The sequence below is a fragment of the Artemia sp. Qi Xiang Cuo genome, chromosome 11, assembly GCF_049724085.1.
Source record: "Artemia sp. Qi Xiang Cuo chromosome 11, ASM4972408v1, whole genome shotgun sequence".
Classification (NCBI taxonomy): Eukaryota; Metazoa; Arthropoda; class Branchiopoda; order Anostraca; family Artemiidae; genus Artemia; species Artemia sp. Qi Xiang Cuo.
This window is the reverse complement of record NC_142804.1, coordinates 46149066-46162002: the sequence shown is the minus strand read 5'-3', so window position 1 is coordinate 46162002 and position 12937 is coordinate 46149066. Positions and strand designations below refer to the sequence as shown.

Below are 12937 nucleotides of genomic sequence, written 5' to 3'. Positions count from 1 at the left end.
GACCGTACCAGCCACCCCCCCCCCTCCAGTGTGCGTCCCTGAGGATGAGGGTAAGATTGAAAAAAACATCCCAAAAAACACAAAAATTATGTGACGTATACAGAACAATAAGGTAAGTCGCGATGATCTAGACATATCTAAGGGGTAAGAGGGGAGGGGTTCCGAAGGAATATAATACGTACCTGCCTTCCCTAGTGCGTACTGTAACAAATCTTTCGTTTCTTTTTGTATTCAGTTTTTCCTCTTTTCTTTATTCAATGCATTTTTTTTCCACGCTATTCTTTCTTTTATTTTTTATGTGTCGGTCCAGTTCTTCTAGCTTTACCTGAAGCAAAGTGATTCAATATATTTGGCACAAAATAATATTTTTGTGCCAATGATATATAATTTTACCAATGATCTTACCAATATTTTACGAATATTTTGCCAAAATTTTGCCAATGATCCGAAAGTTGAAACGTGGTGGTTAGTCCAAAAGGCTAGAATAGGTTCAAAAAATTTTCTTACTTCCGATATATTCTACGGTTTCATCTCTTGTAACACCCATCATCAGAGGCACTTGCGCAGTACTTCCAAGTCGAAGTGACAAAGACGGTTCTTCTGAGACAAAACGGGGAAGGGACTGGTCAAAAAAAGGATTCTGAATCACAGGACCAAGGAAATTGAAATTGCCAAGTGCATTGTTTTCTTCCTAAAGAAAAAAAATAAATCAAATCAGATTTTTCGCGAAGCTCCATCCGTGGCAAACAATATCATCATGTTCACGGTAAGGTAGCACAAGTAGGGTAGATGAATTCTCCAGGCAACCCTTCCCCCCCCCCACCAACGCAACGTTCGGTGACTTTTTTGTCGGTCGGTTTTAAGTAGGCTATTAAAAACTTTAGTACAAAAATATGGCAGCATTGTCTCCTTCTTCATGGGGTTACAATTATGTTTTGTAGGGTTGTATAGGATTTTCTTTCTTGTTAATAAACTACTTAGGGAAGAAAAATACAATTTTCAATGCGACTGCAATTTTTTTCTCTCATTGCACTTCATGAAGTTTTATGGCATGTCTTACTTGATAATAAACTACCTAGGAAAGAAAAAATACTATCTTGGGAAGGGTAATGAACATTGAGGTTGAATGAAGTTTTTAAGTTCCATTAACTATCATAAATTGTCTCTGCTGCTAAAAAAAAAAAAAAAAAAAAAAAAAAAAAAAAAAAAAAAAAAAACTACTTCGAGAAAGGAAAATGCAGGTTTAAGTAGTGTTACAAATATTTTCTTCTTTTTACTGATATTTTGAAGTTTCAAAAAGTTTCACCAAGCCTCTATTTTTTAATAAACTACCTAGGGAAGGAAACTACGATTTTTAGTGGGAATGAATTTTTTTTTCTCTCATTTTAGACGAAACACCTTTAATAAGGTGTTGTTTTCTTAGACCAAACTGCCGTTCTATGACGAACAAATAAACTTTTAAATGGCGATAAATCCATTTATTTAGACAGTAAAAGTAAAACTGTCTAAAAAACGGATTTATTCCCATTAGAAAGTTTATTTGTTTCTCTCATTGAACTTCATGAAGTTTTATGGTATATCTTACTTTGTAACTACCTAGGGAATAAATAAATACTATTTTGGGCTTGGGTAATGTTCATTGAGGTTTAATGAAGTTTTGAAATTCCATGAACTTTCATGAATCGTCTTTCTTGTTAAAAAGAAATTACTTCGATAAAAGAAAATACAGGCTTAAGTAGGGTTACTAATATTTTCCTCTTTTGGCTGAATGTTTCATAAGTTTTAAAGTTTCACAAAGTTTCATCAAGCATCTTTCTTTTAGTAAACTACTTAGGAAAGAAAAACACAAGTTTGGATAGGATTGCAATTGTTCTCGTTTAGTGTTTATTGAACTTCCATTGAAGTTTAATTATTCATTTGATTTTCCCCAGAATCCAATGCCGTAAGTGCCCATACTTAGAAAACCAACTATGAATAAAAACTAACTCTGAGCTTAGGTGGATAATCCTGAAAGCTCTTTTGGTCGCTTAGATTTCAGAGGATTAGCGTTACCTATTAGTAAATCTTGGTTGGCAGTCAACAGTCAAAACATATTTCACACATTTGTTCCCATTTCGCAAACAATTTGGAAATAATCAGTCGTATATTGTCTATTGGTGACGTCTGAGAAATAGCTTTAATATACCATTTCTTTTTTTTCTCAGCTCAAAACGCAATATATACCATTGGGTTGGGTGTGCCTGTAACTCAACCCCCCTTTGATTAAACCCCTATTGAACTCGACCATTGTTTAACTTAACCTCCGTTTAAATCAACCACCATTCATCCCAATCCTATGCAACTCAACCCCTATTAAATTAAGCCCCATGCAACTCGAACCCCATTCAACTCAACACCATGCAATTCATTCCCCTCCCTTCTCAACCTTCATTCTGATCTTGGGTGTGCTTGAATTGAGTTAGGGCTGACTTTAATGGAGGTTGAGTTGAATGGAGGGGGGAAATATATTCCCCCTCAAGTGACATTGTTTTATAAATGGCATATTTCCCCCCTCAAGTTGGCATCAAGTGGTACAGATAAAATTAATTGGCTAAATAAAGATTTCTTGAGTTTCTGCAATTTTAGAACTACTATATTGCAGCATATGCTTTAATCTCAAACAGGGCCAGAATCTTGAAAGAATTGGAAAGCTTAAAGCGTTTCAAAATTTTGAAGATGACAGGTTAGAATCAAGCAGCCATAAAATACATCATGATTTGAAAGTAGAAATCTATGTGCACAAGTGGTTAAGCTACTAAAGCCAAAAATTTGCCATTTCAAAATCCTAACCTGAAAAGAAAAATATTTATGATAAAACTGAAGCTAGAACACCTTTGGTACGAATACAAACAAAACAGTTATAGTGACACCTTTGCACAAAAAGAAAATTATGCCAGGTCAAGAAATTGACCTAGATCACTTAGACTAGCAGCCTAGCCTTGCGTGAGAAATATAAATCTGTAGTTATTTTTACTGTCCCATCCAGAATTCAAGTTGGGGTAAAACTAAATAGAAAATAGGCTTTGGTAACTCTTTTCCAATCAACAATATTACAAAGATGGCGCAATGATGATTTTATTATTATAAGTATCCTACTTGTCAGATACTCAATTTCCAGTTTTCATATTTGCTGATCTGCAACAAAGCATTACATTTTCATGTCTTTTCGTAGTTTTCCAAAAGAAAACTGTCAAAAAAAAGTTAAGAGTTTGATGCCAAGTTATGCTACCATTTGAATTAAGTTACATCCTTGGCCGAGATTGGCCTATTTATCAGTCAATTCTTGGCTACTAGCCAGAATATTTTAAGCTACGTTTGAATTCCTTGTGACACGACAGGAAGATCGCAGTTTTATTTGATTTTTCGTCGACACGGCAGACGATATTTTTTCGTCTTTTAACGACAGAAAAAAATACCTGTTAATTTCCTTGTCGACATAGAAAGTATGAATTCAAGCGGCAAATTCAAAATGGAATGTGAATTGATGATATTTGGTGAAAAAAAAGGTTGGTTTATCTGTGTTCAAGATAATTGAGGATCGCTAAAGTTAACTAATTAACAGAATTGAAGTTGACAGTTGGCTAATTTAGAGCTAAATAAGTATATTTAAAATTACTCCCAGGAAAATATGCTATAATTTATACTAATATTTAAAAAATTGATATTCATACTATCATGCGCCATTAAATAAATTGAAAAAGTAAAAGTGGAAGTAATATTTTTGCACTTTTCTATCAGAGTAGTACTATTTTCTATCTTCTGCATGGTCAAATTTGCTTGCCAGTAATAGGATTTGCTAATTTAGTCTGTATTAGTATCAAAATAATACGTAGTAGTTACGTACGCTAATATTCATACTTTACGTATTTGGATCTTTTTCTGAATAATAGTTGCCCCTCTTTCTTTGATAAGCTTTTGAAGTTTTAAGGTTTGATTTTAGAGTCGGTTGTTATATTTATTTGTATATTTGTATATATATATTTTCCAAGTATTATTATTTATATACATTATTTGTATATATTGTATTACTTGTATTATATTTATTTGTATATATTTCAAGTCGAAATAAAGGACACAATTAAACGCTAAAGATCAAAATACCTGTTGATTTAATTAGAAGTGTGAATAGAGGGCAGGATTAGCCACTAACATCCGTTGAAAAGATTCATTTCTACTTAATAAAGCTAGTAGGGTCATTTCCAAAGAAAATAATAGAAGTGATTCAACTTAAATTTTAGAAGGAATAACATAATATAGCAATACCCTTAAGATTCTATCCACTTGAACAATCTCTTGAGCGGGTATAGCAAGTAGGCACTTCTTGAGTTCAAGAGGTGTTGCTGCGCAACCAACTTTTTCTGCTAGCCTGGCCGTAAAATCCTTTGCGTCTCTCTGGATGGCCAATTAGTCTAACGCTGTTCCGCTGTGAGTAATTGCTCCGTGGAAAAGTCCTAGAGCGACCCAATGGGTTAATAATATAAGACACTATAACAAGGATTGGGACACTCACCCCTCCCCCTTCCTGGCTAAATTCATCCTCTTTTATATTAGAAAGGCACATCTTGTGTTTTATTCATGGCTTACGATCCACTAAGATCGAATTTTTCAATCAATTCAGGGCATGGAAGGTGTCATGTCTAGTGCTATGTTGGAAACTATGGCGATGTTTGTGAAGTAAAATTACAATAAGAAGTGACTTGAATATGTCGAAAAGTAAAACGGGTGCAGAAAATCACAGGATGGTAAATTACACAGCTGGTACGCCACAAAACATACATTTGACTTGAGATTGGATAAGTTATTGTGTTTTGGGATCCTTCACAGTTACCACAGAGTTGTAAAAAAGTTGTGACTCAAAACTTTTGTCCTTTTCACGGGATTAAAATTTTATCAAAAAGAACCAATCAGGTCTTATCTTCCTTTCTAATTAAAAATTTTAAATCTTAAAAAAATAAAAATTAGTGTGGGGGGGGGGGGGTAAATACTACCCCACGTTTTACGTGTTTGTCCTGGTATGCAAGGCCGTACCCAGGAATTTTTTTCTGGGGGGGGGGGGGGTACCGTACCCCCTGGGTCCGGTCATGCTGGTCTGGTCTCAGGTTTTACTTTTTAACGTGTTTAACTCGGTCACAAAAAAATTAATGGCCAAAAGCATTTTTATCACTCAATTTTTGGGTTTCGCCAGGGAGAGGTACACACAAAAAAAATCTGAGATATTTTCAGCAAATTAAACTACAAAATTATTACTAATTATTTTTTGGTGCAAGTTTTTGGGTACGTACTTCAAGAAGAAGTACGCACGAAAAACAAACAAAATTATTTTCAATTTATGAATATAATTAACAATTTTATTTTTTTAGCATCATTACTTTAATTTAGTCATCGTCATTTATTTATTTTTATTGTTTAATTTCTGTTTGTTTTATTAATCGATTACTAATTTTTTTTTCATTTATTAACTGCACCCTCTGCTTTATTTTAATAAAAATAAGTTTTAAAAATTACAGATGATTATAACCGTTACATTATATATTTGAGATTTAACGCCCCAAAATTTCTGCATCCTGGGCAAGTATCTCCTTCGTCCCTCCCCTAAAACCCCTCTAGCTATCACTCCAAAGCTAAGATTCATTATTCAACTACCAAATATAATTTTTGAAATAATTTGCAGGGGTCTTGGATTAAAAACATGTTGAAGATTGGTTGAGAATTGTTGAAAAAGGACAATTTTCCTATTTTTCATGTAAGTTTAGATTCTTCTCTAAGAAAAAGATTGAGCAATATCATGATTCTGGCTCGGCGAATAAATAGACCTTATGAATCAAATGATGCAAATATTTTTCCTTTGGGTGCAAATTACATATGCAGGCTTCAAGGTCGTACTCAGGGGGGAGTGGGGTTAGAGGTTTGACCCCCCACCCTCCAAAAAATTGTTTGTGTGACTCGTATAAACCTAAAAAAAATGGACATAAAAAAATTTTGTATGCGTTTTTTGAGGTTTTTTGTTTAACCCCCCCCCCTCCAAAAAAAAAAAATATTAAAAACAAATCCTGGATACAGCCCCGGCAGGCTTGTCACAAAACTACTTGCTTTAGAGGGAGCTTTACCTTAAAATAGAGTTTTGTTTATTTTCAAACCATAATGACTAGCCAGAAAAGTCTTAACAGGGCAATTAATTTAATCCCTCTCTGCCCCTTCTAAAAATAGCTGATTTTTATCAGTGGGGCTCATGATCACGATCACATAGTAAAAAAAAAAAAATGAAATATCAAAACTCAGACTAAATTGAATTGTCATAAGTGAGGTAATGTTGTAGAAGACTTTTAAATGTAACCTGTTTTTTTTTTACAAGAGAACAATGAAAAAATTTTGCCCCATAGAATTTTTTTTTATTTTTGAGCTCATCAAAGTATTAACATTCATGATTCTTGGACTCACCCCTAACCCCATGTTCAATACTACCAATTCTAATACCAGTAGTAGTATAAGTACTACTACTACTACTGCTGCTACAACTATTAATACTACTACTACTACTGCTGTTACTACTACTGCTACCACTGTTAATACTACTAGCAATAACTAACTACAGCATCGAGCCACATGAGGTCAACGCAGATGCGCATGTTCCTCCTCAATCCCATCCTATTAAAGTCTCTTTGCCACCTCCCAAGAAGTTCCAGTTTCTTTTAAATCTTTTCTTACAGCCTATTCCCATCGTATTCGGGGAAAAACTACTTTTTCTTTACCTTAGATATATTGTCAAAAGGACAATATTTGACAAGTTGTCAACCATTATCCACGGTTTATTGGAATTAATTTTGCAATTTTAGGTGTTCAATAGACAATTAAAATTATTCAATTGCGATATATAACGCTTATTGAAAACCTACAAAATTAATTATTTGCTTTTTGTGTGCCAGATTTCAATGAACTACCATTCGTCCTTGTCTTAAAAGAAAATTCTTGGTGCATTTATTTATCGGATAAATTCAAAGAACTTCCTGTTAGAAATATTTCAAAAAAGGAGCTATGGAACCGCAAGACTCTTAAATTTAATATATTTTTTTTTATTTCAACTGTAATTTTGGTGAAATGGGAGCCCCATAGTGGTATACAGAGGCAAATTTAGACCACTACACTTAGACCGTTTCTTTTGATTTTCAAATTTCTCCCATTTGATTAATTTGCAGCCCAAAGGTGTTCAATAAAGCATAATTATTTAATTATAATGATTTTAACTACAATAAATACAATATTTTAAATACCATACTTTAAGTTCGATAATTATGCAATTAATTACAATAAGCCGTACAGAACGTGGATTAAAAGTAGGTAAGAAGGAAAAACTGAGCCATCTATCTCAATAAAATACTTTTTACACGGGGTTTTCCAGAGGTCACATCTTCTTTAGATTTGAACAATATATCGTTAGACTCTAATATGCAGTTATAACTGAGCACATTATTAAGGTTTAGCGAATGATTAGTTACTGTCCACAACACTAACGGAACAAATACAGGATATTTGTGATTTTGCAATCATTTATGTATTTGCTACCTAATCGCATTTGACGTCATTTAACACAGTAGCGGTATTAAAGGTCGTGTTTAATGGAACATAATTATTTTGAGTTTAAATGCTGCAATACGGTTTTTAAATAGGTAGGTGTGTGTGTTGGAAGTGAGTCAAGTGGTTTGATACTTCGTGTTTGTTGGGTAAGAAATAATCGCTCCGTGATTCCGTATTAGAGAGGTCTACTAACAGCATTTTGTAAATTCTCTAACTTCTACGAATAAACGGTACAGAATCATGATATGGATACAAAAATTTAGTGAATTATCATTAAACATGTTTTGACTTAGTTTCACAATCCCCTAAACATTTTCTGACCTATTCGTTTTACCCTTCGTAAAACGCCCGTTGTTAACACCCTTCGTCTATTTGAAAAGTAAAGGTCAAACATGCCTGTCTTTCTAAATAGCAGGTGCTATATATAAACAAGGGACGAATTGCCTAGCTTACGGTCCTTTGCCTGAGGGCTGCAGGGGGGAATGACATCCCTAAAGACATATGACTGAACCTTTCAACTATCCTGAACAGAATGCCTATATCAAAATTTTGATTGGATGTTTTTTGGTAAATGATTGACGTGGGTAAGAAAGGTACGATTAATTTAAATTTGTTTGTGTTTTTTTGTTCCCGACTCTGTCGATTTTTTTCTGTGTGGGGAATTTAATATGTTTTTTCAATATGGTATTAATAGTAAAACCTTGAACCTAAGAACATGAACCTTGTGGGGGACAGGGCTGGTTGCACTTATCACTCTTAAAAGGGAACTACACTTTCAATTTCAATAAAAAGCTTATATGTACCAGGTTGTTATTTGATCTTTGGACTATTTAAACAAGATGGCTATCCCAAAATTTTAATTGTATTCATGTGTGAGGAAAAGGGCTTGAGAAGGGGGCTAGTTGCCGTCCGATCACTTTGGACTCTTAAAAAGGACACTAGTTGCCCTCCGATGACTTTGGACTCTTAAAAAGGGAACTGAAACTTTCTATTTCCAATGAAAATAGACTCTTCTAAAGTTTATGCGACCGGCCCTTCTATAAAAAACTTTTGTGCCCCCGGTACATAACTTAAAACCCTTGCCCCCAGGATCTGGGAGGCATTGTTTTATGATCTTTGAACTATTTTGAACAACAGGCCTATATAAAAATTTCAATCGGATACATTTGGAAAAAAGAGAGCATGGGGTGCTAGTTGCCCTCCGACCACTTTTGACTCTTAAAAAGGGCACTAGAACTTCGGATCTCCAATCGAAAGAGCGCCCCTTCGAAGTTTATACGACTACCGATTCAATAAAAAGCTTATTTGTTACCAATGGGCAGCTAGCATACCTTATAGCCTTTGCCCTGAAGGCTGTGGGGTGGTTGGCATCCCCAAAGACTTAATTACAGGACCTTTTAACTATACTGAACAAAATACCTATCTCAAAACTTTGTTTGGATGTGTTTAGGGAAAAAATGGACACAGGGGGAGGGTAAGGAGGTTGCTAAAATCATTTTTGACTCTTAAACACGGCACTAGAGCTTTCAGTTTCCTATCCAATGAGCTCATTTCGAAGGTTCTACCACAACTCCTATGCGGAATACCTTGGTGAAAACAAATCAAATAAATAATACATTGTGCCCACAATTTATTAGGTTTTTACCAATGTCTTTACCTTGGTAAAGACCTAGGTCTTTACCTAGGCAGCGCTATTTTGCTACCTATTAAATGCATTAGAAAAAACGAATCTACCCTCTAAAATGTTCACCCCACCGTCAAAAAAAGTTAATTTTTTAGGGATATGATTTCTTCCCTTCCTCTTGACTCTTCCTTTCTTGTGTCCACACTGCTCAGGGGTGGATCCAGGATGTTTTAGGGGGGGGGGAGGCAGTTTGATCCGATAAACTTGCGTTAGAAGCAAGTTTAATTAACGAAAAATTGCGTTAATTAAGTAAATTAGACTACCTTAGACTACGGAAGGGGGCGCCCCCCTCGCCCACCCCCTCTGGATCGCCATTGACACTGCTACAGTCAACAAAAATAGAATCCAGCCTACCCTTGCTTAACGATGAAATCAGATGCATATGTACTAAGGATGCTCCTGCGCTTTGTCCAAATAGCGTCATGTCATTAGGATTACCACCAAATATGGAGATGTGTCACTTAATCCAATCTAAAGCCATAACTTGATTAAACATCCCATAATTTCCTGTAATTTGTGCGTCTTCATTGCTTACGAAACCAAAAAGAGAAATCACAAATATGGAGATGTGTCGCTTAATCCAATCTAAAGCCATAACTTGATCATACATCCGATAATTTCCTGTAATTTGTGCGTCTTCATTGATTAGGAAACCTAAAAGAGAAATCATGTGACAATGCCAAAAGGACGTGGCATAATATCATCAAGGACTACTAAACGATTTTATATTTTTTTATTTAATAAGCAAATTTTTAAAGTACATACAACATAGTATTTCTTGTTGATATCGTTATCTTTGGTGGTATTCGACATCAATATATCGACATAGGCCGAATGGACGAAACATCGATAACTAAACCCATATCCACAAGGTTTCAGCTCTTGCTAAGAAAGTTGGAAATAAAGTCACCTATTTGACTGTAGTGTTTTCTCATGCTCCGGAAATTATTTTACACAGATAGTTCAAAGAAACTAAAATGTTCATCGTAGAATGTGTTCTTTGTAATGTTCTATAGAGTAAAGACCCTCAAAAGCCAGTGATACGGTAACTTATACTTATCAATAAGGTTCATCTTCTCCTAGCAGAGTCACGCGTTAAATAGGCTCCTATTTCAACTTTTTTAATGTCACTTGCACATTTTGAGGTGCAAAAGGTGCACCTTTAACAATTGAATAGCCTTCCGGAAAAGACCCGTCTATTTAAAATTCCATTACTATCAAAATTTGGTAAGACCAAGGAGGTCATGGAGACCATAGAACTGGATAATCCAGAAGATCTCCAAAACCTTGTGGGATATTCGAGTGACCTCCCAAAATTTTCAAATAATTTGAAGATTACAACTGGAACACGGAATGTCTTGAGCTCTGCGATTGTTGATCGCAACCACGATATTATTAACAAAGATAGCTAAGAATTCAGCTGAAGTGTCTTTGTAGTGGCTATTAGCTGATAAGATAGTCGCCGGGACCCCATTTTCGGCAATCCAAACTATGCTTTCATAATCTGGATTGCCGATGGAAAACACATTCGATCAGTTTACACTCATTTACACTCATTTGATCAGTTTTTCCTTGATTTTTCGAAGTTCATTGTGGATTTCTTTCGTTGAAATGGAAGAGTTGGAATATTTCAGTAGTGTCTTATCGTGGTTTACCTTGTCACAGTTACATACTCTTGATTTTTCAAAGTTCATTGTGGATTTCTGTCGTGAAATCCAAGAGTTGGAATATTTCAGTAGGGTTTTGTTGTGGTTTACCTTGTCAGAGTTACATTATCTTGATTTTTCAAAGTTCATTTTTGAATTTCTTTCGTGAGATGCAAGAGTTGTAATATTTTAGTAGTGTTTTGTCGTGGTTTACTTTGTCACAGTTACATTCTCTTGATTTTTCAAAGTTCATTTTGGAATTTCTTTCGTTGAAATGCAAGAGTTGGAATATTTCAGTAATGTTTTGTCGTGGTTTACCATGTCACAGTTACACTCTTTTGATTTTTCAAAGTTCATTTTGAATTTATTTCGTTGAAATGCAAGAGTTGGAATATTTCAGCTGTGTCTTATCGTGGTTTACCTAGTCACAATTACATTCTCTTGATTTTTCAAAGTTCATTTTGAATTTCTTTCGTGAAATGCAAGAGTTGGAATATTTCAGTAGTGTTTTGTCGTGGTTTACTGTGTCACACTTAAATTCTCTTGACTTTCCAAAGTTCATTTTTGAATTTCTTTCGTTGAAATGTGTTTTGTTGTGCTTTACCTTGACACAGTTGCATTTTCTTGATTTTTCAATTTTCATTTTGAATTTCTTTCGTGAAATGCAAGAGTAGGAATATTTCAGTAGTGTTTTGTCGTGGTTTACTCTGTCACAGTTACATTCTCTTGATTTTTCAAAGTTTTTTTTGGAATTTCTTTCATTGAACTGCAAGAGTTGGAATATTTCAGTAGTGTTTTGTCGTGTTTTACCATGTCACAGTTACATTCTCTTGATTTTCAAAATTTATTGTGGATTTCTTTCATTGAAATGTGTTTTGTTTTGCTTTACCTTGACACAGTTACATTTTCTTGATTTTTCAAAGTTTATTTTGAATTTCTTTCGTGAAATCGAAGAGTTGGAATATTTCAGTAGTGTTTTGTCGATGTTTACCTTGTCACAGTTACATTCTCTTGATTTTTCAAAGTTCCTTTTGGAATTTCTTTCATTGAAATGCAAGAGTTGGTATATTTCAGTAGTGTTTTGTTGTGGTTTACCTAGTTACAATTACATTCTCTTGATTTTTCAAAGTGTATTTTGGATTTCTTTCATTGAAATGTAAGATTTGGAATATTTCAATAGTGTTTTGTCGTGGTTTACCTTGTCACACTTACATTCTCTTGATTTTTCAAAGATCATTTCTGATTTCTTTTGTTGAAATGCAAGAGTTGGAATATTTCAGTAGTGTTTTAATGTGTTTTACCTAGTCACAGTCACATTCTATTGATTTTTCAAAGATCATTTTGGATTTCTTTCGCTGAAATGCAAGAGTTGGAAATATTTCAGTTGTGTTTTTTCATGTTTTACCTTGTCACAGTTAAATTCTCTTGTTTTTTCAAAGTTCATCTTAGATTTCTTTCGTTGAAATGCAAGAGTTGGAATATTTCACAAATGTTTGTATCTGGGTTGGTTTTTTACAAGTCCAAGAATTTGTCTTTGTTGGTTTGAATGTCTAAAGTGCATATCTTTATCTGTTTCTATGTCTGAATTTATTTGTTTACATGTCTGGGTTGGTGTTTGGTTAGGTTAGCTAAGTTACGTTAGGTTAGCTAAGTTAGGTTAGGTTAGCTAGTAAACATTTCTCCATATTTAAGTTAGGTTAGGTTAGGTTAACTTAAAATGAGCACTCATGATAAGCTAACTTAACCTACCTGTTACCTGTAGGGTTTTCTGCAAGCATCGTGTAATGACCGGAATCTTCTGGGACAACAAGTCTAATCTTCAGTGTTGCTGTCTGATTATCATTGCATATAAGATGTCGCTGAGATGCTTTGAGGCGGATTCCGTTTTTAAACCAAGTTACCTTAAGTGAAATAAAATTATATAGTACCAATTTTAGCTGCAAACCAAGGCCGTATCCAGGGGAGGTTATACGGTTTTGGAAAGGTTAATTGGAAG

General features: G+C 34.4%; 1 long non-coding RNA gene across 2 annotated transcripts in view; it reads right to left on the bottom strand.

Annotated features, from left to right (window-relative positions):
* LOC148947033 (uncharacterized) overlaps positions 1-12937 on the bottom strand; it is a 45332-nt gene that overhangs the window by 2901 nt on the left and 29494 nt on the right. The window contains exons 1-4 of one of the 2 annotated variants that reach the window (XR_016142456.1): positions 12691-12817; positions 9650-9949; positions 4303-4490; positions 508-691 (exon numbers count right to left, since the gene is read on the bottom strand). This is a non-coding gene — a long non-coding RNA (uncharacterized LOC148947033). Of the gene's footprint in view, positions 1-507; positions 692-4302; positions 4491-9649; positions 9950-12690; positions 12818-12937 lie in introns of those variants that run through there. The other variant, XR_016142455.1, reaches the window with a different exon arrangement.